At 39.5% G+C, this 27,121-nt stretch overlaps 1 protein-coding gene across 6 annotated transcripts in view; it reads left to right on the top strand.

The window, feature by feature from the left end:
• DYM (dymeclin) overlaps positions 1–27,121 on the top strand; it is a 329,646-nt gene that overhangs the window by 223,212 nt on the left and 79,313 nt on the right. The window lies entirely within an intron of this gene.

Here is a 27,121-nt window from a genome sequence, read left to right as displayed (position 1 = left end):
AAAAATAGGACTTGTTACCTTAGGCAAGAAACCCACTCAAACTAATTACATAAAAGCACAAGGAGCAGTTTTATAGAAACTGTGCAAAGGTTTCTCACTGAACTCAAGGGGGACAGGTACACCTAGATATCAGAGAACCAGAACCTGAAATTGAAAAGCCTTTTGGATTCAAGAATATTTTGTCTTTCTGAGGCTTTAGTTTAGTTTCGAGGCTCTGCTTCCTTTTGCTTCAGTATTATTCTTGTGCTGCTATCGGCCAGATTTCCCTATTTGTTGACTGGGACCTAAAACAGCCACTCCAGCTTTCTCCCTCCCAAGCTGTAACATGTCCTGTGAGGGTCGTGTCTTCAGCCACCTGACTAGAGTCATGAAGTCCTCATTCTCACTTCCTGGGAGAGAGAATCCAGTTGGCTCTGTTCAGATCAGAATGCTACTCTGGTCCTGTAAGCCATGGTCAGGGGACAGCAGCACTAATGTACTCCCTTGATTTCACCCACTTCAAAGATAAAGAGCTTATTACCACCTAACTTCAGAGGATGATGACAGAATAGAATGGGAGCAGCTCGGGGATGAGCATTATAACAGGAAGGAGAGAACATTCAGAGTTCCTTTAGAGCAGTGTCACTAACTGCAACATTTCTTATATTTTGTTGGAACATGGCTTAGATGATGATGTTAAAAATCCTCGTGTCATAAACCTCAGAACTTGTCCATCAAGTCTAATAAGGACCTCCCTGCATCCCCCGACGACAACTCAGTGGGTTGATGTTCAGAAACTTCATGAGAGAATTTTGAAGCTCTGAGTTTGAAGTGGTGATGCATGCCAGACAGCCAGAGAGTTGTTTTGTTTCCTGTGGTTTGTTTCATTTCTAAATGGCTGTGCTGATAGGAGACTGTGGGAACAGCACCCGGTCCGGGTAGCAGTCGCTGACAAACAAGAGATAGCCGTGAGCGTTCACAACCCGACACGTGCTGTTTGTCTTGTTTTGTGTTTATTGTGTGCATGTGTGTGATGCTGTGATCTGTCATTCCCATTAAGGTATTAAGTTTGTAATTCCAAAGTATTTCTCTCTTACCAAAAAAAAAAAAAAAATATATATATATATATATATATATATATGTATGTATCTTTTCGTAATTGAATATTCTCAACTTAAAAAAAAAAATAGCAAAATAACAAAATAACAAATATATAACAAAAACAAACAACAAAAATAAACAAAAAACAAAAATAACAAATGAGTTTAGTTGCTTTTTAAACTATAACCGTGGTTTTTCAATTATGAATATTATTACAATGTCACGTAAGCTTTATTTCCCTAATTTCTAACAATCATCTTAGCAACTATTTGAGATGAGAAGACTAACTTTATTTTAGGTGGAACCGTAAGGAACCAAATTATATTGTCCTTTGATCATCAACAAACTTGGGAAACTTTCTGTAGGACTGACTCTACCATCTAATTAAAAAAAAATTTTTTTTAATGTTTATTGATTTTGAGAGACAGAGAGAGCATGAGCAGGGGAGGAGCAGAGAGACAGGGAGACAAAGAATCGAAAGCAGTCTCCAGGCTCTGAGCTGTCAGCCCAGAGCCTGATGGGGGCTGGAACTCACGAGCCGCGAGATCATGACCTGAGCCAAAGTTGGACACTCAACCGACTGAGCCACCCAGGTGCCCCTCTACCATCTAATTTTAAATGGTGAATTCAAGGATGTAAGCCAAAAAGACCCAGCCAAAAAGATTAAGGAGACAGAATCAGAAAAAAACAGCTGAGGTATAAACAGCAGCTAAGAGTTTATCATTGAATGCTAAGCAAGTATAATGCTACTAACTTACATCTATGTGTCTGTGTGTACACGTACGTGCACACACATCCCAGTGGTTTTCAAAGTCTCATTTTTATCCTCCTTCTCCTGTACCACCGTATGGTAGAGTCGTCCAGAGGCTACATGGTCAACGATCATTTCATTGCTCTGGCAGCTCACAGAATGCGTTGTGTTCTTGTGTTTTAAATTGTTCTTGGCTTTAATTTGTAATGTAATAAATACCACTACATATAATCCGCATAAAAACAGTTTCTTAAGAGCATCAGAGATTTTTAAGAAGATAAAAGGCTCTTCTTGAGATGAGAGAACCAGTGGTATACATGATCTGTTGCACACACACAAAGAAGGAGCAACTAAATATATGCTCTTCTCTATCCTGTAATTGTTTCATTTGTAATATCTTCTCTCCTAGTAGGATTGAGTGCACTTTGAAGTGCGCATGAGTCTCTTGTGTCTTACGCTGAAAAAAGGAGGCTAAATATTAACTGGTTAATTGATGGGGATGAAGCTCTGTCTCCGCACGCCTGCACGCTCTTGCCGGTGTCCAGAGCTGAAAAGGAGTCTCAGGCCTAAGTTATATCTGTATGACATTTAATTTGAATGGTTTGGTCATTTTCTTAGTCAAAGAAGATTAGTTTCCAACACATGTCATGGATGTGTGTAATTTTTTAAGCTCAATTACATATTTTCTCATTAATTTGTACATGATCTTTATATCACAGTTGCTTCTTTCCTGGGGTGCCTGGCTGGCTTCCTCAGTGGAGTATGTGACTCTTTTTTTTTTTTTTTTTTTTTAATTTTTTAGTTTTTTTAATTTGCATCCACATTAGTATATAGTGCAACAGTGATTTCAGGAGTAGATTCCTTAATGCCCCTTCCCCATTTAGCCCATCCCCCCTCCCACACCCCTTTCAGTAACCCTCTGTTTGTTCTCCATATTTAAGAGTCTCTTATGTTTTGCCCCCTCCCTGTTTTATATTATTTTTGCTTCCCTTCCCTTGTTTTCATCTGTTCTGTGTCTTAAAGTCCTCGTATGAGTGAAATCGTATGATATTTGTCTTTGAGTGACTAATTTCACTTAGTATAATACCCTCTAGTTCCATCCACGTAGTTGCAAATGGCTGGAGTATGTGACTCTTGATCTCGGGGTTATGAGTTCAAGCCCCATGTTGAGTATAGAGATTACTTATAAAAATTAAATCTTAAAAAAAAAAAAAGAATGGTCTCTTTTCCTATTCAAAGGGTAGTTGTAGCATTTTTTCCTTTTAGTTCAGTACACATAAAACAGGTTGTTTAACGTCAACTCGATCTAATAATTTGCTGTCTTAAATTGTAGCTTCCTAAAGAGCAAAAGCCATGTATTTGAAATTTGTTCTGATCAAGTCTTGACTGCGTATCATTATCATTCTACATGGAACCCAAAAATATTGCTAACCCTGGAATATGTCATTTGACTTACCTTTTCAACCAATACTCTCCTGGCTCTTGTTTATTTTTGCTTTTAGACATTTCATTTCTTCAGAAAGAGGCTACGAGGTATTCTGAACTGATTCTATACGACAAGGAATTACTTTTGGGTGTTTATTCCAGTGATGGTGACATTAAGAAAGATCTTGATCAAACTTCTATCTGGGAATTACTTTAGCATGATGTGAGAGGTAAAAATGAAGTAAGCATAGCGCCTGTACACAGGGAATCTGAGAGGCTAATGAAAACAAGTGCACAACTAAGTTACAACTGCATGTGACATATTTTGTAAGGTGGCTATAACCAAACCTGGGGGGTTTCAGAAGAGGAAGAGAACAACTTGGGGGAAGTAGGAAAGGAATTGGGCCGGTTTTCATGGAAAGGAGTTGCAATTTGAGGTGGGTAGTGCTTTTAAGAAGAGAGATTAAGTCAGGAAAATAATCCAGGAGTTCTGCTTCTTGAACAAGGGCATAGAAGTGAAAACGGCACGTCGTCGCCGTAGGGTTTCTCGTGTGTGACAGAGTGTCTGGCGTGTAAGAGCGGCTCACGCCATATCCAAAAATTAGCTCAAAATCTAGCAGAGACCTTAAATGTAAGAGCTAAGACTGTGATATCCTCAGAAGAAAATGCACGACTAAATTTTAGGTGACAAAAGAAAAACATAAATTAGACTTCATCAAAATGTAAAGCTCTTGTGCTTCAAAGGATATCCCATCAAGAGAGTGAAAAGACAGCCCACCGAGTAGGGGAAAATACTTGCAAATCTTATATCTGATAAGGGACCAGGATTCGGAATATGTAAGGAACTCTTAACAGCTCAATCACAAAAAAGGCAAACAGTCCAAATTTTAAAAACGGGTGAATCTTTTGTAAGCTGGTTCTGTAACGTGTATATCTTACGCATAGCTGTCTGGCCTTGGACAGGTCATTTTGCTTCTCTAGGCCTCCGTTGCTTCATCTGAAAATCGGAGTAACAGTAGAATCCACTACACAAGATTGTTGTCAGGATTAAATGAGAGTCCAGGTAGGATCCTTGGCACAGCCAAGTGTTAAAGTGTTAGCTCTTACAGATGTGCTGTGCAGTTCTTGTTTGGGAAAGATATTCTGGGGCAACAGGAGTTGGTTCGGAGGATGGAGATGGCTCCACACCCTCTAGTGACAGGGAAAATTCCTGCAGGCTACGTGTGACCTCATCAGATGGAGGGGGAGAGATAACGGGAACCACCATGAACTGACCACAGTTGAGTGGCGCCATCAGGAAGCATCTTTAATCGGTCTCGAAATATCTAAGTAGTTATTTGGCACCAAAGGGTGAATCTCAGCCCCAAAGATGGGCCTTCACTCAGCATGCTCCCTGACGTTAGAAATATACCAGGGCTGAGTGTGTCCTAGAGCTCCTAAGATGAACCAAACCAGAGTGACCACCAAAAGCAAAAGGAGTGTCTTGTGTTGGCATTTTTCGAGTCCATCAGCCACTTTTCCTGAATGCCAGACACTCCACTAGGCCCCGGGTGAGGCAGTGAGGGGCTGGATGCTCACCGATCCCATCTCCTCTCCTTGGATATACAACTAAGCACTTTTTTCCATCGCGCTTGTGTCTTGCACGCGAAGGGGGTTGTGTCCACCTCCCCCTACCTCTCTCATCATGTGCTAGCTTGGATGCAGGAAATCTATTAAGAGATTCCAGGGTCCATAGTATGGCAAGTGCATGGACCCCCGAATCATCTTACTGAAAGCCAGTTGGGTACCCTGTTGGACTGTGATGCAAGAGAGCAATAATGCTTTTACTACATTACAAAAGAAAATGGGCACAAAGGATCTGAATAGTCATGTCTCCAAAGCAGATATACAGGTGACCGGTAAGCGCTTTGAAAGATGCTCAACATCATTGTCAGAAAGTGCAAATTTTGGGACACCTAGGTGGCTCAGTCAGTTAGGCATCTGACTTCAGCTCAGGTCATGATCTCACGGTTCGTGAGTTCAAGCTCCACATCGGGCCTGGAGCCTGTCTCAGATTCTGTGTCTCCTTATCTCTGCCCCTCCCCCACTCGTGCTTGCTCTCTCTCGCGCTCTCTCTCTCTCAAAAATAAATTTAGGGGTGCCTGGGTGGCTCAGTCGGTTCAGCGTCCAGCTTCGGCTCAGGTCATGACCTCACAGTTTGTGAGTTCGAGCCCCATGTCAGGCTCTGTGCCGACAGCTCAGAGCCTGGAGCCTGCTTCAGATTCTGTGTCTCCCTCTCTCTCTGCTCCTCCCCTGCTCGTGCTCTGTCTGTCTCTCTCTCAAAAATAAACACTAAAAAAAATTTTTTTTTAATTTAAAAAAAGAAAAAAGAAAGTGCAAATTTCAACCACAGTGAAGACAGAAAATCACAAGTGTTGGTGAGGGTGTGGAGAAATTAGTAGCCTCATTCAACTCATGGTGAGAATGTAAAATTGTGCAGCTGGTTCGGAAAACAATCTGCAGTGCCTCAAAAAGCTGAACATGGAATAATCATATAACCCAGCATATGATGATACTCTCAAAGAATTGAAAACAGAAGTCCAGGCGAAACGTGAGTGGTCATAGCACCTTTATTCCTAATAGGCAAAAAATAGTAACAATCCAAATACCTATCAACTAGCCAAGAAGTGTGGTATGTCCATACAGTGGAATATTATTGGATAGTTAAAAAAGAATGAAATACTGATAGGAGCTTCAACATGGATGAACCCTGGAAACGTTGTACTGAGTTAAAGAAGTCAGTAACAAAAGGCCACATGTCATTCATATGAAATGGCCACAACAGGTCCACATCTTACAGAGTTAGACAGTGGATGCATAGGACTGGGGATGTGAAGCAGAATGAGGAGTGACTGCTGAAGAGCACAGATTTCTTTTGCAAATGATGAAAATGTTTTAAAATGAGATGGTGGTGATGATGCCCAACTCTGTGAATATACTAAAAGCCACTGAATTGTACACTTCAAATCAGTGAGGTATATGGTGTATGAATTTTATCTTGATGAAGCCATTTTTTAAAAGTAGTGCTTGGAGGGGCGCCTGGGTGGCTCAGTCGGTTAAGCGTCCGACTTCAGCTCAGGTCACGATCTCGCGGTCCGTGAGTTCGAGCCCCGCGTCGGGTTGTGGGCTGATGGCTCAGAGCCTGGAGCCTGCTTCCGATTCTGTGTCTCCCTCTCTCTCTGCCCCTCCTCCGTTCATGCTCTGTCTCTCTCTGTCTCAAAAATAAATAAAACGTTAAAAAAAAAAATTTAAAAAGTAGTGCTTGGAGCACTAGGAAAAAAGAACTATTTGTTGAATGGGCTAGATAGATACCAGCTTGACTGGCATTGTGGCCTAAGGATGAATGTCGGAGAATAAAGCTCATACTTTGAAAAAGTTCATATATTCAGGGAGGGAAACTGTGTCTTGAGCAGTGATTTGACCTGAGAAACTCTTAAAGTCAGTCACATCTGCAGCTGCACAAAGGTGTGTTCGTTTTTCAGCCTGACTTACGAACAAAAAAGTGCAAACAAGCAAAATATCCGTTAACAGGGAACTGATTAGAAAAAGTATAAATTCATCCAGTGCGATATTCTGCAGCCATTTTTATAAAAACCAAATCCAGGCCATATGGGTTTGTGTGAAATGTAACACTTAAGTAACCAAACAACAACAAGAAAAGAAAAAACCCCAGAAAACAGAGAACTTTATAGTATGTAGGTTATACGTACATTTAAAAATACGCCTTTAGTTTTTCTGGAAGATGCATAAGAAACTAAATAAATAGTAGTCACTAATAAATAAATAGTAGTGGGGTGTCAAACTGAAGGCCAGCAAGGGCAGAGAACTTGTACTTTTTACCATATACTTTTCTTTCCAGGCTCTGAAATTTTTGCCAAGGACACCCAGGACTTACTTTTCCCTTCCTTCCCTCCTTCCTCCTTTCCTTTCTTCCTTCCTTTACCATTTTAAGATAACTTTTGACTTACAGAAGAGTTTTAAGGAGCTTCCATATACCCTTCACCCAGCTTTCCCTTTTGTTAATATCTTACATGACCACAGACCATTTATCAAAACTAAGAAATTAACCTTGGTCCGTACTGACTCAAATCCAGATCTCGTGCATGCTTTACCAGTTCTATCACTGATGCCCTTACCCTTTTCTAGGATTCAAGCCAGAATCCCACATTGCGTTTTGCGTCACGTCTCCTTAGTCTTTCCTTGTCCTTCTTGACCTTAACATTTTTGAAAAGTACTGGTCAGTTAGTTGGTAGGATGTCCCTCAGTTTGGGTGTGTCTGGCATTTTGTCACGATTAAATTGACGTTATGCATCACTGAGAAGGGTACTGCAGAGGTGACATGCCCTTCTCAGTGCCTCAGGTCAGGGAACACATGACATTAGTGTGTATTGCTGGTGACGTTTACCTGCATTTTCCTTGATCGGTTCACTATAGTGATATCCACTAGGATTCTTGACTGTGCACTTGCTGATTTTTCCCTTCTCTGTATTTGGGGGAGATTCTTTGCAACTGTGCCAGTATCCTGTTTCTGCTTAAATGTTATCCCACAAATTTTAGCATCCAGTGATCTCATCTGCATCATATATTACTGATTTATTAGTGATTTTCCATTTGTCTCATTCCTTTTACATATATTGAACAGTTCTGCAAGGAAGATTTGTCACCTGTCCTCAATGTATTCATTTATGCAGTTATGTATGTATATCAGTGTGGACTCATAGATCCTAATTTTATTCTTTCTTTGTCTTCTAATCCAGGGCTATTGCTATTTTGTTGTTCAGGTTATTCCAACTTTGGCCATTAGGAGCCCTTTGGGGGTGCCTCCTGTGCCCTTTGAATATGCTCAGACCTTTTTTTTTTTTTTTTGAGATATTCAAGATGTTCTAGCTCATCAGGTGTTTCCCCTGCTCCAGCTCTGGAATCCACCAGATTCTATAAAGAATCAAGATCTTTATAGCTGCTTTCATCATGAAGAAACTGCTCTTAAAAAAACCAGAAAAGGGAATCTTCTAAATAATGTTGGTAAACATCTTTAAAGAAACAACTGCTTTGATCTCAAATAGATCTCAAGCCCCACATTGATTAGGTCCCAGGAAGTTTCTTCTTTAGTACAATTGATTTTCAAATTCAAATAAATAAACCCTCTAGCAAGTAAGCAGACCTCCCCCCTTCCACTACCACTTTAATTACAAACCAGGCCTGACTTTAACATAATCAGACCGATTTTCTTGGTTGTATTGTAACTTGGCTTTGGACACACTTCTGAACTAGACGTTTCAGAAATGCGCTGAGAATTCTAAGGGCAATATTTAGTTGGAAGACTCTCCTCTTATTAAAAAAATAAATAAATAAAATAAAATTCTTCATTCTTAAAAAGCACACCTCCATTGAGGGAAAGAATATTACCCTTTCCTTATTCCTGGAAAGGATGTTTGTCCTGTCTGTTCTTAAGGAGTATGGTAGATTATTCTTTTTAAGGACTTTTAAAGAACAATTATCATTAAAAATACTTAAATAACTCTTAATGTTCTTTCCTCTGGCTTGTAAAAGGAAAATAGGATGCATTTGCATTGAAGTCTGGCAATGATTAATTAACTTTCGAAGCAAAGTTTAAAGAGTACAGAAAATAACCCATGCGTATTAAATTCAGTAGCAGTATGTGAATATATTTATAAAAACTAGTGATAATGGGGTTTTTTTTTCCCTTTCCCATTGTGCTGAAAAAATTCTTACCTGCTGCTGTGCAGAGCTAATATGAAAATACCTTTTCCTGTCAGTCTCCAAGTTTTATTTATTTAAGAAATCTTAATTTAAATTTTCTGTTTCCTCAAATTTTGAGTGTTTTTCTCTATTTCTCCCTTTCTGACTGAGTTTGTAGTTCCTAATAGGAAGAAAAGAAGTCTTCTATTTGGAATTTTCTTTGATATATCTTTGATTTACATGGCAAATAGAAAGCAGCTGTCTATTTAAGCATCTAATTCTTGAAACCATAGTCCCCTCAAGCGTCATCTGGAAATAATGTAGCTTGTAAAACAAAGCTAAGAAGAAAAGGCAATGTTTGTTTTATGTGGGATGAATGATTTCTGTTAGGGTCCTTTAATTCGGCTATTATGAGGGTTATTAAAAAGCAGTATTACAAAAGAGGTTTAAATGAAAAGAATCTTTTTGAGCTGGTATCTTATTATTACAGTTGATTATAGTCAAAGCTGCAAATGTTTTATAAATGGCACTTTATTTTTGTTTCTCCAAAAAGACCCCCAAAAACCAGTAATCTTATTCATTGTATGAGTGGAAATTCAACTCTTTCCTTAGCTGATTTAATTTACGAAACAAATTATATTTGAGAATTCAGCTCTCCCTGTTTTTCTGGAAATTTCATGGATTTCTGAAAAATTCTTAAGAATCCTTACAAGAACATTTGAGGAACACCTTACAAATGCAAAAACAAACGTGAAAGCATGAGAGTTTTATCCAGACTTCGGGTATTAGAAGATTCGATCAACACCAGAGAAAGTTAAGCCTAAATTGTTTATTAATTTACTCATAGATTATTTGAGTTTTTGAGATGTGAGTTTGGAGGCGTCTGTCATGAGAAGTGGTATATGGAGGGAAGTAGAAAGGCAAGTTCATTTGTGATTTGACATTTGTTAGAGGCGTTTTCATGATTGGAGTATATTGGTTTTCTTCTTTTGTTAATACAACAAAGCAGTTGTTTTTGGATAATTGACATATAAGAACTAAATTCAGTCCTTAAATGTACTTGCTGCCAGGGAAATGAAATTACTTATAAGCATGTTTGTTTAATAACGAATAGCGCATGGTTAATTATTTTCATGCATTTGAGGCCCCTTGTGATCTCTCACCTGGTACCCTCTGTGATCTCAACTTTGCATTTTGATTGAGGTCACCAGAAGAGTATTGTGTTGTTGTGAAACACGTCTATTTTCCTTGAATGTGCAATGCTAGCTGACCATGTTAGTGACTGAATTAATGCCATCCTTTTTGGGATCATATTCTAAGGCTACAAAGTACTGAGCCTTTAATGATTAGGTACTCTCTCTCTTACGAAGTTGTTTCATACTGGTCACTAATTCAGATAAGAGTAAGAGTAACTTTGTTTCACTGTGCGTAGCGCTTTCGCTTATTAACCAATTCCAAGTACTGAATTCCCCATACCCATTGGGAACGCTCCATCATATCATCACTCATACTTTCCTGGTGAACAGTTAGTGATAACGGTTCCAAAGGAGCTACGCATGCATAAACACGCTCCATATGGCACTTGAAATTCCTTATTCTTTCCTCCCACATGTTGTTAGCTGCTACCATTTTTTTCAGGTAACTTTCTCTTCCCTGTGAGGACACCAGTAAAGATAAAACTCTCTGCCCTCTTGAAGCCTACCTTCTCATGGGGAGAGCTCTGTAACGATTGCAAGCCCGGGTGAATGAATGAACAAATGAATGGCCTGTTAGAAGATCCCATGGGAAAATGGAGGATAGACAGGGATGGAAAGCACTGGCAACGAGAAGTTAGTGGTGTCAGTGGGCGGCCAGTGAAGTGCCTTCCTCATTGAGAAGGCAACATTTGAGCAAAGACAAGTCAGGTGGCTGTGCCAAAGACGTGTGCTGGTGAGATGGAACAAGGCATGCAGAGGGCTTCAGGCAGGAGCGGCCATGGGCCTGGCAGGGTGTTGAGGCTGGGAAAGATATGATCTGGATGCTGTGGATAATCACCTTGAACAACTGCGGGGTGGAGGAGTAATCCAGAAAAGTTTGAGATAGAGCAACAGCCTGAGAAGCAGAAGACCTGTGCTCAGTCTTTTTCTTACCTTTAACTTGCTGTGAGCTTTGGCGACTTACTTTGCCATTCTGACCCTTGATTTCCTTGCCTTTAAAATGTATCTTGAAGTAGCTTTTTTGCGTGTAATTTCCTTAACATTAGCATTCGCCAGTTCCCTTATTTCTGCGAGGATGCACTGGGTAGACAGAAAGGGATTTGTCTGGATGATTGTTGGAATGCACAATTGGAGGAGACTCCACTCACCTTGTATTCGGTGTGAACGATGTCCCCTGAAACACGGCCTAGAATATGGTATGAATATTGTGCCCTGGAGTTACATGGCGGTAGTGGGCCCAGGTGTAGGAAGAGGCTTAATAGGAAATACAGAATCATGGTGCAGATCCTTTCTTTAAGGATTTGAGACAGACGTTTTTAGATGTCACAAAATGATGGACATATTTGTAGATAAACTAAATATCAGCCTATGTTTTATAGAATGCTATAAATAAAAAGGCTTCCCTGAGAAGGCATAGTAAAAATTTGGGGTGGTTTTCATTCGAGTCTCCCATAGTAGAAGGGCCTTTAACTACACCAGTATATAGAGTGGTTGAGAGTGTTGCCTTTGTGAGAAGAATTCTTAGAAGATGGACCCAGCCTTATATTTTTTTAGTTTCCTGAAATTTCCCTATGGAGGCAACAAATAAAATGCACCAGCACTCATTCACACTAACATCTGCGAGATGGCAAAATAACCACCGAAAACCCAGAATACAAGAGAGTGGATGCAAACTACCGAGAACTACAAGATCCCTGTAGTGTCTGTGTGGGAGGAACTAGAAGGAAGCAAAGAGATCTGAGAACAGGAGGACCCCAAAGTAGGCAGAAGGGACTCACTGGAAAGCATCCTGGAGAGGCCAGTTTGAGAAAAGCGCCTGAAACTGTTAGGGCTTTTGCATACTCTAATTCACAGTTGAATGTAAGGCGTCTGCTGTAAGATCTGAAGAAGTTCTAGACTTGGGGCCCTATGAACTTTTAAAACTAAACAGCTGAAGCTTTCTTCTAGAACCAAACCCCACACTGACGTGAAGCTACTAGAAATACAACCCACAGAGAAGGTCAAGGACACTAAGCAAAATAATAAAAAATTCAGATAAATGTCGGGCTTAGAGAAGAGAGCCAGAAGATCCCAAAAAGAATGTGGCGATATTTAGGAGCACTTCACAAAAACTAAGAAAAGTTTGCCCTAGTGTCCTGAGACTAGAAAGTGCTAGACCCACCCCTCCCTCCTAAAATGTTAGGAAAACTAACTTTATTAGAAATGAGCATAAGAGAAAGGTCAGTCAAATCCAGTGCAAAGATAGAAGATAAAAGAAAATGAAGAGAGTATCTGTAGTGATAATGAAAGCACGAGATGCACCCATAAAATAAATGAAAACTCTTACATAACTTTTCAAAACAACTAAAAGAAACTAAGAAAACGATACAAGTTAAAACAGAATGGGGGCTCCTGGTTGGCTCAGTCAGTGGAGCATGTGACTCTTGATCTCGGGGTCGTGAGTTCATACCCCACATTGAATGTAAAGCTTACTTAAAAAAATAAGTACTGGAAAACAGTATGGAGGTTTCTCATAAAACTAAAAATAGAACTACCCTACAACCCAGCAATTGCACTAGTAGGCATTTATCCACGGGAGAGAGGTGTGCTGTTTTGAAGGGACACGGCACCCCCATGTTTATAGCAGCACTATCAACAATAGCCAAAGTATGGAAAGAGCCCAAATGTCCATCAGTGGATGAATGGATCAAGAAAATGTGGTATATATATACAATGGAGTATTACTGGACAATCAAAAAGAATGAAATCTTGCCATTTGCAACTACATGGATGGAACTGGAGGGTATTATGCTAAGCGAAATTAACCAGAGAAAGACAAAAATCATATGACTTCACTCATATGAGGACTTTAAGAGACAAAACAGATGAACATAAGGGAAGGGAAACAAAAATAATATAAAAACAGGGAGGGGGACAAAAAAAGAGACTCATAAATATGGAGAACAAACTGAGGGTTTCTGGAGGGATTCTGGGAGGGGGGATGGGCTAAATGGGTAAGGGGCATTAAGGAATCTACTGAAATCATTGCTTCACTATATACTAACTAATTTGGATGTAAATTTTTTTTTAATTTTTTTTTTTTTAACGTTTATTTATTTTTGAGACAGAGAGAGACAGAGCATGAACGGGGGAGGGGCAAAGAGAGAGGGAGACACAGAATTGGAAGCATGCTCCAGGCTCTGAGCCATCAGCCCAGAGCCCGACGCGGGGCTCAAACTCAAGGACCGTGAGATCGTGACCTGAGCTGAAGTTGGACGCCCAGCCGACTGAGCCACCCAGGCGCCCCTGGATGTAAATTTTAAAAAGTAAAAATTAAGTTAAAAAATAAAGATTTTTAAAAAATTTTTTAAATAAATGAAATTTTTTTAAAAAGTAAAAAAAAAATAAGTAAAACAGAAAAACATAAATCAGAAATATAAAAACTGAAATGGGTAATTTTTTTTCTTAATAAAAGAATCATTTCAGAAATGTCATCTATACACAGGTATCTAGTAAATAAATAAATACAGTGCCTTAGTAGAAGGTGAAAAGGATGAAAAACTTGAAGGCAAAAAGGAATGAAAGAAAGAAAAAGGATTTGAGAGAAGCTAAAGAATATAAAATACGAATCCCCCCCCCCAAAAAAAAGAGAAATACTAAAAGCTATACTTCAAGAAAACTTTCCGAAAATAGAGAAGAAAACAGATTCGAAACTGCATGTGGAAGGACAGTCGGTACCAACACAGAGATAAAGAGAAAGAAATTGAGGGGTAGCCAGGCAAAAAAAGACCAGGGCACTTTTAAGGGAAGAAAATCAAACTATCAACAGACTTTTTGACAGCAGTGTTTTATGCTGGAAGAAAATGGAATTACATATTGAAGATACTCAAAGAAAGCACATATAAGCAGGGATTTTATACCCCAACAAACTGACTTGCAAGTAAGTCAGGCACAGACAATCTTACGAAATGTAGGAACTCAGTATTGTTTCCTTCCTGAGGACTGTTTCCTACTCCTGTCTCTGAGTAGTGACCAGCAAAGGTTTTCCAGAAAGAGCCAGATAGTAAATGTTTGAGTTTGTAGGCCACATGGCTAGTCTCCATTGCCTGTCTTTGTATGGGGTGTTTAGTGTTTGTTTTGATTGGTTTATGTAGCCCTTTAAAAATGTAAGAACCATTCTTAGCTCAAAAGGTCGTATTAAAATAGTCCACAAACACGATTTGGCCCATGGTTCGTTTGCCAACCTCCATGCTAGAGAAGGAGCTTTGCACAACCATGACGATTGGACAGACCACACACATAGACTGGTGCTACATTTTGCTCAGTAGAAGGTTAAGTGATAGGCAGAAAGGAACAAGTGTAGTGAGTGAAGGCTGTATTTCTGACAAGTCTTAAAATACGGAGAGGACCTTGGGGAGAACATGTGAGAAGCAGAATAAGCTTGCTGATTAGAGGTAACTAGGAGTTCCAGGATTATTATTTCAGGTCGGATTGTAGGAAAGAAGTGGAACGTAAGAGAGGCAGTTAGCTAATTTCAGTATCGCTTATAGTAGTGAACCAACAGAAAATGACGAAGAATGAGAAGATGAGAGAAATGATACGTTATTCAAATAAAGATGACCATTAGAATAAAAACACAGACTTCCTAAATACCAAAAAAATATACTAAAAGACAAAATATAAAAAGACAGCGAACAAAATAGACCACATATCAAAAGTCTCCTTATTGAAAAGACTTAGATATGTATGAATAGAACATAAAATTGTATGAGAGCGTTGGCACCAACCAAGCTGATCTTTAAGGCTCCCTCCGTGAGAACTGGTTGGGTAACCTTCAGTGCATTCACACAGCAGTGTCCTGTGCAGCTATAAGAACAAATAAATACTTCTATATGAAGCTCTGCGTGCCACCACATCATCATCCTCAGAATAGGTTGGTGATATCCACTTGTATCTTTTTTTTTTGTCCATTTATTTATTTTTGAGAGAGAGAGACAGAGTGCGAGCAGGGGAGGGGCAGAGGGAGAGGGAGACACAGAATCCGAAGCAGGCTCCAGGCTCTGGGCTGTCAGCACAGAACCCAACGTGGGGCTCAAACCCACAAACCGTGAGATCATGACCTGAGCTGAAGTTGGAAGCTTAACCAGCTGAGCCACCTAGACGCGTCTATTTTGGGGAGGAAAAAAACAAACAAACAGTGGGGGCACCTGGCTGATTCAGTCGGTAGAGCATTGACCCTTGATCTTGGCCATCTGTTCGAGCATCACATTGGGGGTAGAGTTTGCTTTAAACAACAGCAACAACAGTGGAAGGATAAACTGTAAACTGTAAAAATGTATATATATATTTTTTTTGTTTTGAACAGTCACCTATAAGGAGAGTGGAGGAAAGTGATAAAGAGGGATAAGGCAAGCCTCTGAAAAACTATGTAGTTCCTCCCATATAGAGTTGAACTGAATATTAGTGATGATACAAGAGCAAACCTCTAACATGTAAATACATTGGAATAAGGGACGCCTGCGTGGCTCAGTTGGTTAAGCTTCCAACTTTGGCTCAGGTCACGATCTCGCGGTTTGTGAGTTGGAGCCCCGCGTCAGGCTCTGTGTTGACAGCTCAGATACTGGAGCCTGCTTTGGATTCTGTGTCTCCCTCTCTCTCTCTCTGCCCCACCCCTGCTCGCTCTCGCTCTCTCTCTCTCTCTCTCTCTCTCTCTCTCAAAAGTAAATAAACATTAAAAAAAATTTGTTTAATACATTTGAATAAATAAACCTAAATATATAACCAGTTGGTGGCGTATCCAACGAACCAAGTGACTCTTCATACCTGGTAGGCTATACCTTAAAGACATAATTGAAAACAAAATTAAACTGTTTCACTAATCTTATGTGTGTAGAAGGCTTGTCATTGTTATTTCAAGAAACGTGTGTGTAACATGAGATAAAGCCAATGAACAATTGTACAGTATTCTAATTTCGCTTCGCTCATTGCCTTGGGAACCTGGATTCTTGGCAGGGAAGCAGCATATGCAGATGGAAAATAGGAGAGATTGAGTAACACCCCTTTGATCTTAGTTTGAATAGGAAGTACCTGTATGGACTCCTGTTCTTGTTTGTTTAATACCTCTAGCTGTGGTTAGTTGTCCTCCTCCTGCCTTTTGAACTCATGGAACCAGTGACCCACCCAGTTACGTAGTACCGAGCGCTGCTAGCAACCAGGTTTCCACTAAAAGGAGCGAAGAATTTATCCTGCCTTTTATACAAGATGGTAAGAAAACAGCCGAGAGGGGAAAGTTCCTCTTTGGAGAAGTAGTCCAGCTAACAACTGAAAAGAGAGAATATGATCATTTTGCAGACCTTCATAAATTAATGGATCCGAGCCCTGAGCATGAGTGACGTTGAACTTACAAAAACAGACAACCAGACCTCATGTGCCCTCCAATGTGGGACACACCACCGTTTATGAAGTAGTTTTGTTTCAAAAGGGAAAAAGAGTCAAACCTGATCTGATCAAGCCTTTAGACTCAGCTGCCAATATGCTGGAAACATCCAGAACAGAGAAACCTTCACCACCATCACCAAAATCCAGATCTCAAGGAACTACATAGGACAAATAAGCTGGTTTATGCAACTAATCAATTGGGGTGAAAAAAGGAGAGAAACACATCGGTCAATAAAGACCAATTGCACTATAAAAACTTTATTTGGATCCTCATTCTGTTTTTTAAAAAAGAACAGAAAGGTTTTTTGACCTAATTGGATTAGATTGACTGAGTATTTGATAATTTTCAGAGATTGCTATTAACTTGTCTGTGTGTGAGAATGGCATCACGGTTATAGTTTTAAAAAGAAAAATGTTTATCTTTTGGAGGTGCTTAACAATATGCTAATGACTGAAAGATATGTTTGGAATTTGCTTCAAAATAACACTTGACGGGGAGGAAATGGAATATAAAGAAACAAGACCGGTATGCAAATTAAAAAAAATAAAGAATTTTTTAGGGGTGCCTGGGTGGCCCAGTCAGTTAAGTGTCCGACTCTTGATTTCAGCTCAGGTCATGGTCCCAGGGTCATGGGATTGAGCCCCGTGTCAGGCTCTGAGCTGAGCACGGAGTCTGCTTCAGATTCTCTCTCTCCCTCTGCTCTTCTCCCCGACTTGTGCGCGCGCGCGCTCTCTCTCTCTCTCTCTCAAATTTAAAAAAAAAAAAATTGTAAAGAATTTTTCAAAAAGACACTAGTGGGAAAAAACAGAAAAGAAATAAGATTTGTCAAGACTTTCACCTCAGACATACCTGGATTTGAATCCTTCTGTCTCTTAGTAGCTATGTGATAGTAAGGAAATTACTTAATTTTTTTGAGTTTCAGTTTCCATATTTGAAAATAAGCACAACAGTCCTGTTACGAATTACGTATTATTAGTTTTTACATAGGATTAAGTACAGTAAATACCAAAGTGAAACAGCATATATTCAAGGAGGGCATCATCCATTTAAAACACATGATTTTATTTGTGTCCTGTTTTGCCCCAGACATTGAGTACACAGTGATGAATGAACAGAAATGGACCCTGCTGCACCTCAGGAGCTGGTGGAGGGGAAAAACCACAGTCGTTTAGCAAGTAAATAAATGCGACATTATAAATAGGGCTAGGGAAAATAACTGTGACATGATGCGAGAGAATTTTGAGAATCTCAGTTTAAATGGGGGGGGGTGGGGGTTGGGGTTGGGGAAATGGGGTATTTGCTCTGTGAGAATTAAACTGAGACCTGATAGATGAGTAAGAGTCCGCCAGAGGAGGAGTGGGGATAGAACGTTTTAATGGCATGTTCAAAGGTCCTGAAGGGGGACTGAGTTCTGTGTATTCAGCAAAGTGTAAGCAAGCCAGAATGTCTTGAAGAGTAGCATTAAGTAAGCCTGGAGGTATAGATCGGTGTCAGGCCATGCCAGGCCTGGTGGGCTGTTCCTTGTCAGGAGTTGGGATGTTACCCATAGTTGGGGCATTAAGTCATTGAAGGGTTTTGAACAGTGGAGTAACTGGTCTGATGGACCTTTGAAAAAGTGATTTTGAGAGGTGATTTAAAGAGGTCAGAGTTGAGGCCAGTTAACTCAATCCGGTGAAAGATGAGAGTACGCTGGCTTGGAATCCGAGAAGTCTCAACCAGAGATGGAAACATAGGTGTCGTCTACCCGAATAAGGTATTCAAAGCCATGGCAATTGATGAGAGCACAATGAGCGAGAAAGAGAGAGAGGCATGAGAAGGAAAGAGGGATCAGTGCAGAACTCTGAGGGCTGAGGGGCCTCCAACCTTCAGAAGTTGGATAAAAGAGGAAGTGCTTATAACAGGGGGAATTAGGGAAACCCCAGGTGCATGGTGTCAGGTAGGTGTGTCTTAGAGGGGAAGAGATGGCGAGCCAAGTGTGGATTGAAGACTGAGGATGCCGTGAAGGTTAGAACATAGCCACTGGATCTGGCAAAACATAGATGGGATCTGGGCATGTAAAAGTGGGAATTATTGTGACTAGTATAAGCTGATAGGTAGCTAGATTAATGATGAGAAGATTCTTTAGAGATTACATTTTTAAATTGAAGTCTAGGAAGGAAAGAAAATACAAAACTAACTATTTTCAATCTCCTATTCAGCCTTTCTTACCTTAGAATATGTCTATACCCCTATTCCTATTTCTTCACATAGCCAACTTTATGACATTCTTGTGTGGATGGATGGTGAGAGTTAAGCTTGTTTAAAAAGCAAGTTAGTACTTTAATAATAATTTATAATAAACCTCATAGTAGCTAAATATCCTGATTCATTTAAATCTGTATGTCAGATTTTAAATTAAGTTACGCTTAACCAAGTGGAAAGCACTAACATTAAAGTGTGTTTTCACAAGTCAGATTATAGGAAGCTCCAGGTAGCCCCATAAAAGTCCTGGGATTACTTCCATGAGATCGTAGGACATATTTAAGCATCTCTTACATTATATAGTAAGCCTTATAGTAAGTCACCATCACATCCATGGTTCAGAGGAAATACTCCTTAAAGCATTTTTTGCTTTATAAACGTTTGTCATTTTCCTTTCTAAAAATTGTAGAGGAAAAGATTTTGAGAACTGAGTACAAATGAGCAAAATGCGTGCTGTGTAACAAAGGATGGGGGGGTGTGCACATGCACACACACACACTTGCAGGCACTAGCCTTCCCCAAAAGCTTTATTGTTTTTTTCTTTTCAGTCTTACGTTCTTGTGTCCTTACTATTATGTTACTTGTGTAGAGCCTTCTGTCCATTGAGTTCAAAGCACTTACAATCATCAAGTCATTTATTTCTTGGCTTTATTGAATAGGTGCCCATTGTTCAAAAGCCTGTGGGCGTAAGTACAAAGTTATAAAAGCACACAAATTAAATCTAATAGCACAGGAGCAAGAGAGAAAGCCGGCAGGATCACTTTTGAGCCTGTTGGGAATGCCAGACTCTTAAGAAAGAAAAGAGGAGAAAACAAAAGAGAGGGAATAAAACCACCACCTAGGATTTGTCCTGTTCTGAGAGTTACAAAATACATTTGTCTGTCAAAGGGAGTGACCATGGGGGTACAGTTAGGAGAGGCCCAACTGAATTTAGAAAATGCTCTGAGTCTCACAGCCTCAGATTCGACTCTAGTAAAAAGAGCATGAGAAATTATTGTTCCTGTACCTCATTTTACAGATAAGACCTTCACATACAAGGCCCTGTGGTTAACTGCTGTTGTCTCAAAGCAGGGTCATAACATTTGAAGCATGATCTTTTTCTCAGATTCCCAGTTAGATCTTGCTTTCAATTCTTTTCAGCATTTTAGAGAGACATCTATTTCTTTTTAGTGGTCTCCTTCATATAGTGGTTTTAAAAAATGGATATTTTCATAGTTTAGTAAATTAGAAAAATTTAAGCTGATTTTGAAATTAATTTAGAAGAGGAAAAGCCTCAGTTTTCAAGGGTAAGAAATCAATAGACAATTGAAAATTATAAAATTAAAAATTGAGACATAGCACGCATTCTTTCAGAATTAAGACTACAGATGTTAGAGGAAACAGATAAAATGGTTCAAAATCCTTGCCTCTGGGGAGGTGGGGTTAGAGAGAGGCAAAGGGTGGCCCAAATCTGGTGGTAGCCTTGGCTTTTAAACTAGGCTCATTTGTTAATTTGATAAAAGTTTAGGGAGAAGAAAAATAAGAACAGGAAAGCAAGCCCTCACGTGCAGTATTTGAGATCGTTTTCAAAACGGAGTTTAATGCGTGACTGCCTGTCTTAGCCCGTAAAGTAACAGATTCATCAGCACCCCCACACTGTGAACCTTAGTTGGATTGTTGGTAATTCAAGGGAGATTGGCGAAAACTGCTAATACATTATGCAGTCCACAATTAGGCGTTTCCTCCTACTTCTGGAATTCTTATTTGATTGGAAATCTCTAATGACACTGAGGGACACTTCTGAAAGCATGATGATGCGATGTCTTAAATGGGACCCTTCCTCTGCTGCTTTCTTCAGGTCTTTGTCTAAATTGTATCCACTTATCCTCCTGTTTCTCCCTTTTCTCTGCCTTCACCGAGTTTCCCACAATTCACAAGCTCTCCCACCGGACTCGACACGCAGTACAGGCAGGGGTTACATCGTTGGTCACTGCTTCAGTACCGCTCCTCGCTGGGTACATTTTCAGAACAGCCATCAATCGGTATTTGTTAAATGAATGACAGATTTCACCTGGGAATATTGTGTGGGCTAATGGGTAGCTACTGGGAGGATTGATTAAATTGCATCAATTAGCCCAGTAACCTGAAGGAGTTACTAAAACTTCCCAGCTGCCTAGAGTACATTGAACCAGACCTACCGTGGCCGGTAAATTACAGGGGAGCCCAGAAGCCTGGGCAGGTGTTCAGTTCCTTGCTGTTAGCAAAGCTCTTAGGAGGTGTAAGGAATATTCAGATAGCAACTGTTCCAAGATCTTTTATAAGAAAGGCAGCTTGTAACTGGAATTTTGTATATGCGGTTAATTCATTGTTAGTATCTCCCTCCGTGTCTCTGTTTGTCTGTCTTACAGCTTCTGTACCCTTTTGGCTCGACATGTTTGATTCCCCATCCAGTCTCCTTACATTTTAATTGACATAAAGTTGAGGTTTTTAAGAAGGTTATCGTCATTCCTCTGTTTGGCTTGTTGGCACCCCAAGTTAGAGTTAACAGTGACTGTTGAATAAATAAAACCCAGTAAATTAGTTCAAATAATGTCACAACATATTTCCTCACTATAGATCAAACACCTACAAGGGAAAAAAACTACTTCCTAAAAATTTTGCTTGGAGAGGCACTTTTATTAAAAAAGTAATAACAAAATTGCTAAAATTGATTTTATACTGCCATTTTCCAGTTCTTTGGATATTTGAGAGTCCTTGTTCACCTAGCTCCCGGTGTGTTCTGGTAAAACCAAATGATTTTCAGGAACATTTTAAGTGAACATTGGCTTTATTGATGAAATGAGGTGGAGATTTGTCTGTAATTGCTGCTGTGCACATTCAGGTCCTTGCCAAAGTTAAGCAAATGACATCTGTTCCAAGAGACGTTGTGTTGCAGCCCAGATCTGTGATGGGTGCCCATGTGGTGAGGCAGCACTTGTGCTGGTGCCTGTCTAATAACACCTCTGACTTTGGACTGAAGCTGCCTGTGTCCTGTTTACAAACTTACAAGACAGCTGGCTGAAGGGGATTATCATTAAATTGCCACTTAGTGGTCTACAAACTGTAGAAAAGACTGCATCTTCTTCATATTATGTCCTTGTACTGCCTATAACTGTGCTTTTTTTTTTGAGATTTTTTTTAAGTTTATTTATTTATTTTGAGAGAGCACAAGTTGGGGGGGGGGGAGAGAAGGAGAGAGAGAAAGAGAGAGAGAGAGTGTGCGCGCAAGAATCCCAAGCAAGCTCTGCACTGTCAGTGCAGAGCCCAGTGTGGGGCTTGAACTCATGAACCACGAGATCATGACCTGAACCACTTAACACTTAAGTCGGCCACTTAACCAACTGAGCCACCCAGGCGCCCCATCTGTGACTGTGCTCTTAGGAGAAATTCCACCAAGTGAATTTTAGTTTTGTTGCCGTTGATACTAACACGTGTACTTGAAAGTTCTCTTGTTACACTACTTGTTACCCTAAAATGTCTTTTGCTTGCATTTCGTATCTTCCTCATAACAAAATCCTTTCCTTATTCCCAAATTGGTACACGTAGACTCAAGAAGTGTAATAAGAGATGAGCAAGGGGGGAATCACATTCCTTCTTGCCAAGTAGATTTTTGACTGAAGAGACTCATTTAATAGCTCTTTTTCTATGTTTCTATATTAGTATCAACTTTTTCTTTGCCTCTAAAAAAGGATTTCCTTTATGCTACATTAGGGTTTTTCCCATCCTATTTTGATTTTATCTTTTACATATTGGTAGTTGTTGCTGCAAACTCCTTTCCAGGAAAAATATCCAGAAAATAAAACTAGGCATCTTCTTCTTACAAAGAAGTCAGCACCGTGTAGCAAAATGGCAGGCAGCCCCAACTCATGGCTTCACCGACTGCTAGGCCTGATCCAGAGGTGAGCCATTTAAAGTCCCATCCATGTCAGCGTTACAGGTTAAGTTCCATTCCCCAAAACTAATTTCATATTATACAAACACAAAAATAGATTAAAATGAATGTAAAATTTGTATTTTATAACACTGTATCACAGACAATAGCAAGATATAAATTGGGCTTATATATACTTTTGGGTGCCTTTGAGGCTTTTTGAAAACATAAGTCCAGTGACAGACTAAAGACATCTCATTTTTAGCAACTCTTCTTGTAGTAAGCATTCTTCATTACTCTAAGGACCGTCAAACTGCTTTTAAAATTAGTTTCTGCCCAAGAAATAAATTGCAAATTTAATACAGAATTGCCTCCCAAAGTTTTTGAATAGTAATTGCTGGGCCATAGGTGGTTTCCATGGCAACTTTTTCAGTGATTCTTTGCTCTAATTGTAACAGAAGACTGAGTCAGCCTCATGGCTATTGACCTTGACTGAATTGTGAGCGTTGGCAGTTGTTTGGGCAAACATTGATCCCAGTCATTAGACAACCATAAATACAGCTTTGGACATTATATGGAATATAGTTACAGTGCAGTGGGTTTCAGTTTAAACTGTCTTCAATCAGGGGCCATGTGTATTTCAGCATTAGAATTGGAGTAGTTTTGAACACGGTATTTCCTAAAGGAATTAGCCATTTAATATAACAACAGCATTTAGGTTCTTAAAGACCTCAGATTCACAGTTAGCTCGGTGCCTTTCACTGCAAGGCAACTCAAATGTTCTAAAATTCAAATTTCAACATCCTGGAGGCCTTTCTCTAAATAGACATGAAAGTGTAAGTCAGAAACATTACAGTTGTTTGTCTTAGTGCCTGATAGAGTTCACATCCCTCTGAAATACCTCTGTCTCTACTAAGAAACTTTCATTCGTACTGTTGCTTTTACTAGTAAGAACACCAAGTTTTGAACTGCTGCATATTAGGCATTGGGGTAGGTGTTTTTATTCATTTGCTTGTTTCCACTCCACTGTAACGGTTCTGCTGATAAAGAAATCCAGGTTTAGAATCTTGCCCAAAGTCACATGAGCGGTAAATTGGAGAACAGGGATTCAAAGGCCAGTCAGGGTGACCCCAGAGCCGGGGCGTTAACTCCTGTGACAGTATTCCTCTTTTGCCGCTCTGGCCACATTTCCATAAAACTGGGAAGTCTTCAAGATGCCGAGTAATGGCTTCCAATTTGAGTCCGTGAAAACAGCTTTTGGTGTCTAGATTGAGGTTCAGGATCCCTCAATTATATTTGCAGTGTTATTTCCAAGTGAAAACATGAAGTTAGGTTTCTCTGTAGGGTTGCATACCTATGTTGAAAGAAGTGTTTTTGAGAAATGTCTGCCTTACACAGCTAGACAGGATTGTATAACTCCCAAGGTGAAATAAAGGTCAAGGACCGCATCTTATTTTATATCCTCAGTACCTGTTCTCTGTGCTTTAGACAACGCTACCGGTCATGATGCTGGCTCTCAGTTACTGTTTGCAAAATCGTTGTCTTCTGTGATTATTTGGTATTTTGTTTGTCTGTCACAACTGAGAACCTGTTTTGTCAAATTTTGTTGAACTGTGGGGGTAGGTTTGTTTATGCCCATTGAGAAATAATTGAATCGAGACAGTATTTGTTTTATGTGTTAATTATTTTAGGGGGAACTTCCTTTTTGAAAATAAAAATGCCTCAAGCATGAGATGTAATTTGGTTTTCAAATTAACAATTCAAAAAATGCATCCTGTATTATTGTTTTTCTGTTTTAACTTGCTAATTATCTGAAGAATCAAGTGGAGTGAGATTTAATGCCGTTTGGGACTTAGTCTCCTTGTAAACTTTATGCAGAAGCTTATTTGCTGCTGCTTTGCTAGAAGTCTCCTAGACACCTAGATTTTCACCCAATGCAGTTTGAAGATCGTTGAAGTGGGGCTTAGAAGACCATTGGGCTAATTGTTTTTTCCCCAACATCTTATTATGAAAATTTTCAAATGTCCAAAAAAAGTTGAGAAATTTTTATAGTGAATAGCCATATACCTACCACCTAAATTCTACAGTTAACATTTTACTGAACTTGCTTTATTACCTACCTACTTACCCCTGTCCTTCTATCAGTCCTTTCTCAGTTGCCCAGTACCTGTCATTTGAGTAACTACATGGTATTCCATTGTCCTGATGTACTGTAATTTAACTAATCATCTGCTGTTGGACATTTAGGATTGCGGTAGGTGTAATGACCCTTGAGTAATTGTGGTAATGACCTCTGAAAAGTGTCCAGGTCCTAATCCCCAGAACCTGTGGATACGTCAAGTTACACAGCCAAAGGGACTTAGCAGATGTAAGTAAGGCTATGGACTTTAAGATAGGGAGATTAGTGTGGCTTCTTCAGGTGGACCCAATCAAAACATACGAGCCCTTAAAAGCAGAGAACTTTCTCCAGCTCAAGTAGAAGAGATAGGCCCAAAGGGGAGGCTGGAGAGATTCAAAGCTGAGAGCGATTTGACACGCGGTTGCTGGTTCAAAGATGGAAGAAGCCGGGCGATGCAGGCGCATAAAGCTGCTAACAGAGACTTCCAGCTGACAGCCAGCAAGAAAATAGGAAACTCAGCCCTGCAGCCAGGAGGAACTGAATTTTGCCAACAACCTGAGTGAACTTGGAAATAGATTCTCCCCCAGCGCCTCCAGATAAGAGCCTCGCCCAGCTGACGCCTTGAATTTGGCCTCGTGAGACCCAGGGCGGAGGAACCAGCCAAACCCACCCGGATGTCTTCAGAACTGTGAAATAATACGTTTGCGTTGTTTTAAGCTGCACAACTTGTGATGGTTTGCTGTGGCAGCAATAGAAAACTAATTGAGGGATGATGAGAATTTTTCATTATTATATCATAAACATCCACAAGGCAAAATCCTTGAGCACAGTCTTATTTCCTTAGAATAAATTTCTAACATCAGAATCGCGGGCACAAAAATGTCTGGGCACTTTTAAAGACTTTCTTAGTACATATTGATAAGTTGGCACCTGGGAAGAGTTGTGTTAGATCATGCTTCCATCTGGACTCTGCTGAGAAGGCCCATTTCGTTTCTTCTTGACCACACTGGGACTTAGATTTGTTATTTGTATCAATATGTCAAAAAAAAAAAAAAAGGTAGAGCCTTATAATTTTACTGGGTATTTTTAAACTGGCAAAAGTGAACGTATCTTAATGTTTTTATCTTTTGTGAATTACGTGTTTGTGTCCATGGTGCATTTTTTTTCAAATGAAGGCTCTTTCTGTTTCTTTACCAAACAACTTTTTAAATGGACTCTTCTCACGTTCCTTTTAAAAATCCGGTAGGATGACCATAACTTTCTTCTCCTTTGAATATTTACTGTGATCTCTTAGTATTGCACTATTCTAGAATTCCTGAAACTACTTGGGTTATAGAATTTTTTAGTAATGTTGACTTTGATGTGTATATGTTTTGAGTCTTTTAATGACACCGGCTTTTGTTTTCACTTTTGAGCTAACTTTACCATATTTTGAAATCAGTTACACTACCCTCATTTAAGGAAAAATGAGAAACTATCTTTTTTTCTGACCTTAAAAGCTTAAACGGTGCGGCGCCTGGCTGGCTCAGCCAGTAGAGATTATGACTCTTGATCTTGGGGCTGGGAGTTCGAGCCCCACGTTGGGTGTAGAGATTCAAGATTAAAACCTTTTAAAAAAATGAATAAAATAAAAGCTTAAAGGGCATAGGAATTACATATTCCCTGAAGATAGAATCAAGGAGCTATTCATAAAACTATATAAGTACAGCCCCCTTTTCAACAGTGTATCTCTGACAGGTCATTTGCTTTTTTCATGTTATTCTCTTCACATTGGTGAGTGTTGCCCAAATGAGTCGATTAGTTAAGAATACAGCACTTTTGTTTTCAAAATTTATTTTTCTTTCTACGTTCATTAGCTGTAGTTTTTCTAGAAAGAACATTTCTTTATCAGACAGGGTTAATTGAAATGCAATTCATAAAGGAAAAGCTTAATTATTCGCTTTTAATCTCAAGTTTTCAAAGTAAGAAGCTAGTGGCCTGTATACTGACAATGTTGTCCAATGAATTGGTGGGTTTGGGAGGTGAGAGATTTTGCTCTCATTTTTTGAAGGGTTACATTATTAAACTCACGGAGTTTTATATGATGAATATGTTTGAATTCATCGAATTCTTTAAAAAAAAACTTATTAGTGAAGTATTGCACACATACAGAAAAGTGTGCAAAACATAAGTTGATAGTGAGAAGGATTATCATAGATTGTCCCTCTTTGGTTGCTTTGAAGATTACTCTCTTTGTCTTTGGTTTTCAGTAGTTTTACTGTTA

The sequence above is a fragment of the Acinonyx jubatus genome, chromosome D3 (assembly GCF_027475565.1).
Source record: "Acinonyx jubatus isolate Ajub_Pintada_27869175 chromosome D3, VMU_Ajub_asm_v1.0, whole genome shotgun sequence".
NCBI classification, from domain to species: Eukaryota; Metazoa; Chordata; class Mammalia; order Carnivora; family Felidae; genus Acinonyx; species Acinonyx jubatus.
This window is presented reverse-complemented; position numbering and strand designations above follow the sequence as displayed.